A 4,555-nucleotide genomic window follows, 5' to 3' on the forward strand; every position below is an offset into this window, starting at 1 on the left:
GGTGAAAGGATTCACCAGAGACAGAGTGGGGAGCAGAACAGGCAGATCTACGAAGTACATTGCTGAGGGGCGCAGTGGGTGGGTCACGAGAGGTCTGCCACGCCATGTGGATCGCCAACCTGGCCGGGAATTGAACTTGAGCTTCATTGGCTTTGGATAGCTTCATAGTGCTGTGTTTCAACCCACTGCACCACCAGGAAGGGCATTCGTGGTCAGGAACTGGTGTGTTTTCTTAGCCACATTGCTAGGCAGAGAAGTCACAGAATGCACTCATTCCTGCAAAGCACAGTTAAGACAGCAGCAAAAGAGTAGTGTATATACTAGTAAAGGGTATTTTCTATGTATCTTGTGGAGAGAGCTAGATGTTTAGCTTTGAATCTTAGTCAGCATTGCATTTTTGGCAAGTAACAGAGAAGACTGAGGCAGCATCTGGAATTGGTGCGTTTGCTCCATAATGTATTCATTGCCCAGTTCCTATCTTGGTTCCGGCATACTTGATACATGAGTAGCACTCTCGTGGCCATCTCATGGTTACAAGATGGGTGCTTCCCCAGGCTTCACTTCTCCTTCCAGTCATGAAGAAGAATAAAGTACAAGTGCAAAAGGCAAAGGTGTATATGTGAGCTGAGTCTGTCCTTTTGTATCAGAATAAAACAAATGCTTTCTTGGATGTCATACCTAATTATCTTCTTACATCTCACTGCAAAATCATCGCATAGCTATCCCAGTTGCAAGAGGAATTTGGGGAGGAAAATGGTATATCCCCCCTTGAACAATATTGAATCTATCAGAGAAAGGGGGAGAATGGATATTGACTGGGTAACTTGTAGTATTAGCCATGGATCCAGGAAGTATGTAATTTTTGCTTACTAATATAAAAAATACCATGTTGTTACTCTTAAACCCAAACAAAACTAACAAATACTCTGTCCTTTACCAACTCAAATATGTCAAACTAAACCAGAAGAAACAAGTGGAGCTGGGATTCTCAAACCTGTTATTTTCTTGTTCATCTGTTTTTTTTTTTCCCCTTCAGTACATAGTATGACTTAGGCATTTGAAATCCACAGATAGTAGTGGCATTCGACAGAGAAAACCACATCAAAATGCTGCTTTTAATCCCAACAGCATTCCTGTGGCATATTTGTTACAGCAGCTGGAGAAATAAAGCATGTAGAACATAGAGTCCTTTTTGCCAGTAGGAAGAATTGCCTTCCACCTTCCCCATTTTCACATACGAGGTTATTAGTCAACCAGGTAGCCAACTGACTAATGTTTGAGACCTAGAAGTCTCTGGATCTAAAAGTTCACTGTGATTTTATAAATTTAACAGCTATGCAGGGGATCCTGAGCTGACCCATTTAAAGAGGGTAAGAGATCATAATGAATCCTTTCTGTGTAAACGTGTTTCTTCCATTCACTAAATAATATAAAACTTGTAGTTATGCTAAGGGGAGGGGTGAATAAAACTTGAAGAGAGCAATTTCCCTTAAAAGATGTGGAAAGAAGAATGTGCTCATCAAAAACTAAGTTTATAACAGTTTAGCCTATTATATAGCTGATGATTTCTTACAGGTTTTCTTTTTAATTAAGAATGTAATCCTTTCTCTATGCAAGAAAATACACAAAGAAATCATTTAGGTTTTCAAGAGCAAAATCCAATCATATGGCCTAGGATTTTGTGCATATAAAAGGAAGTATAGAATACTGGTAAAAGGGGTATTTTTTGGAGCCAAATTACTGGGATTATTAGCTGTGTTGTGTGACAGGAGCATGTTACTTAGCTTGACTCTGTGCCTGAATCTCCTCTTGGTTGAATTCCAGCCAACATTAGTATATTGATATCAAAGGATGGCTATATGGAATAAACAAGTTAATTTCCACAAAGAAGTTAGTAGGGTGCCTGGTAATTTGTTGGCAGCCATTATTTTAGCCTTTACAAATTCTACTTTTCCAGTGCAATTAAAGTACTCTTCTTGGGGTCATTTTTATCAGCAGCCTCCAAAATCCTGTGTCATGGTAAGTATCTCTTAAAATGGTTCCACTCTGCTTAAAATATATACTTAAAATTGCAATCAGGACTCTTAACATGCTTCCTCCTGCTTGTAACTGAAAATAATAATTAAAGCAAATATATGCAACAACACCCAAAGCAATGATTCTTTTACTTCTACAAAACTGTTCAGACAAAAGTGTCAAAGCATATTTGAACATATTTTAGCAGTGATTTACAGCATATATTAATACAACAGGCTCATTTTTTAGTCCTTTCCCAGTAAGAGCTCGTGGATGCTCATAGAAGGAATAAATAAACAAGCAAAATTTAATATATCTCAGCCAAAGAGGGAAGTAAGTGGTGATTATTTTTAAACACTCAAAGCTGCATTACAATGTAAGTAGAGAAAAGTGAATAAAGCCAGAGTGGCGCCCAGGGACAATCCTCAAGCAGGTAAGAAACAGCATTTCTTCAGTAATTCTCAGCAGATGGGGTCTCCGCCATAGGGAAGTTGGGTTTAGGAGCTTAGGTGGCTGTCTTTGGACCCTCCCTTATGGAGTGGGGTGGGAATAGCTCTGGCTCCTACCAGAAATGGCTAGACGTTTGGGAAACAGGGCACCTAAGCCTAAGTGGGTACTTACTAAAAAATAGCTGAATGCCAACCACACTCATGCATTTCAGTTATAAGCAAGTTGCACTGGCTAATTTTATACTAAGCTCAGAGTCTTCAATACCAGTCCAGTAGGGTCTGGTAACAAAAAAGGAGAGTACCATCCCCAAAGTTGCAATTTAGGATTACTTTGGGACTCCTACTTATTTAGAGCTGGAAATATACAGATTCAAAAGTTGCATAATTTCATTCACTCATGATTAGCAGCAGCTAGAACCCAACTATTCAAAATGCCCATTCTGTTAATTAAATCTGATTGTTAAGCTCTACTAAAACTGGTAATTTAAAAAAAAATTCACATAGATATTTACATCATTGTTCATTTTTGTACAATACATGTTTGTAGACTTTCTTTCAGGTGTGTTCCCCATAAAATTCCCACAATTCACCTGTGAATATCACCTTAGTCCCTTATGCTCGTCCCTCCCTTGCTTTGATTCCTCTCTCTTTACCTCCCTGGCAGAATGTCTCCATTTTACATTTGCCTGCTAATTAAAAAAAAAATTATCATTGTTATTTCCCCCTCATCCCTTATTTGTTACCCCTATATTTCTCCTATAAGTGAAACTTCAATATTTTCTCTTTTCCTTCTGGCTTATTTCACTGAACACAATTCTTTATAGCCCCATCCATGTTGCTGCAAATTATCAGGACTGATTGCTGAATAATATTCCACTGTATACATACCCCATTTCTTGATCCAGTTATCTACTTTTTGGCATTTGTGTTGTTTTCATAGCTTAGCGCTTGTGAATAGTGCTGCAATAAACATAAGGGTGCAGGTATCCTTTTGAATTAACGAGCTTGTGTCTGTTGGGTAAATTACGAGGAATAGAATTGCTGGGTCATATGGTAGCTCATTTATAGTAGTTTGAAGGTCCACTACACAGCTTTCCATAGTGGTGGGACCATAAAACTGGTAAATTTGGATGTATAACACTTAAGATTAATGCTATTACAAATTAAGAATAACAGATGTGAGGTTGATTCTTATGAGGATCTGGAGTCAGAAGAGGCTATTTGTTTAAAAAAGAAGTCAAATGTGTTTCAATAAATATTCTTTGAAGCATTTTTTGCTTTCTCTGGTCATAATAAATTCGTGAAACATTGGTATTTTGATTGCTCAATATTTCTGCGGAAATAAGTAATTTCACATTTACTGATAAGCTGAAAACAACTACCCCGCATTTGTTTATAAAGTCGTAAAGTTCCTTAAATACTTTTTCTCGGTGTATTTATTAAAAATATTTAAGCCACAGTATACGTTATTTGTAAGAAAATTACCGTGCTTTAAATATTTGTTTTAGCTTTCTTCCTTGGGAGTGAGAGGAGCAGTAGGATCCCAGGCGCTCAGGTGGATGGGGTGAGTTGGAAGAGGAAGGAGAGGAAGCCCATCTTCCTTCTGAGTCAGGGTTTGTGCCTTTGCATGTGCTAGATTCTGAAAGAGTAAAAGGTCAACGCAGGAATTTAGGGATTCCTGTATTATCTCAAGATGGAAGTTCTAGCTCTGGGGCTTGTCCATAATGTGAAAGGACACCTCGATTTCCCTCTTCCCGGGTATCCTCCTAGGTGGCAGAGGTCTAGCAGGGAGGTGGCAGGGCGGAGGCCTCTGCACGCTGAGCACCCCTGCCCCTGGGCCTCCCGGGGTGACTTCCCGGAGCGCCCGCCCAGAGTTGGAGAATTCCGTTAGGGGTGTGCAACCGGGCTTGTGCGAATGCCGACATTAAAGGACTAGACACTTTGTGCGTCGTGGTCCGCGCAGCTCACCGCATCTATTTTTATAGCTAAGCCAAGGTCACTCTTTAATACCGGGCCACAGCCCTGAACAGGGGTGCAGCGCTCCTCCGGGTCACGGCGGCCGGCGGGGGCGGGGGAAAAGGGGGCGCGGG

The 4,555-nt window shown here is 40.2% G+C and overlaps 1 protein-coding gene and 1 long non-coding RNA gene across 4 annotated transcripts in view; one reads left to right on the forward strand and one right to left on the reverse strand.

The window, feature by feature from the left end:
* Positions 1–130: 130 nt before the first annotated feature.
* LOC105853363 overlaps positions 131–4,555 on the reverse strand; it is a 5,407-nt gene continuing 982 nt past the window's right edge. For 2 of the 3 annotated variants that reach the window (XR_001145204.1, XR_001145202.1), the window contains exons 2-3: positions 3,951–4,104; positions 131–566 (exon numbers count right to left, since the gene is read on the reverse strand). This is a non-coding gene — a long non-coding RNA (uncharacterized LOC105853363). The remainder of the gene's footprint in view (positions 567–3,950; positions 4,105–4,555) is intronic. The other variant, XR_001145203.1, reaches the window with a different exon arrangement.
* FAM169A (family with sequence similarity 169, member A) overlaps positions 4,422–4,555 on the forward strand; it is a 42,407-nt gene continuing 42,273 nt past the window's right edge. Inside the window, exon 1 of the mRNA XM_004678206.2 lies at positions 4,422–4,460. The gene's annotated coding sequence lies outside the window, so the exon portion shown is untranslated. The remainder of the gene's footprint in view (positions 4,461–4,555) is intronic.

This window comes from Condylura cristata, unplaced genomic scaffold, assembly GCF_000260355.1.
Source record: "Condylura cristata isolate star-nosed mole 26May11 unplaced genomic scaffold, ConCri1.0 scaffold00007, whole genome shotgun sequence".
NCBI lineage: Eukaryota > Metazoa > Chordata > Mammalia > Eulipotyphla > Talpidae > Condylura > Condylura cristata.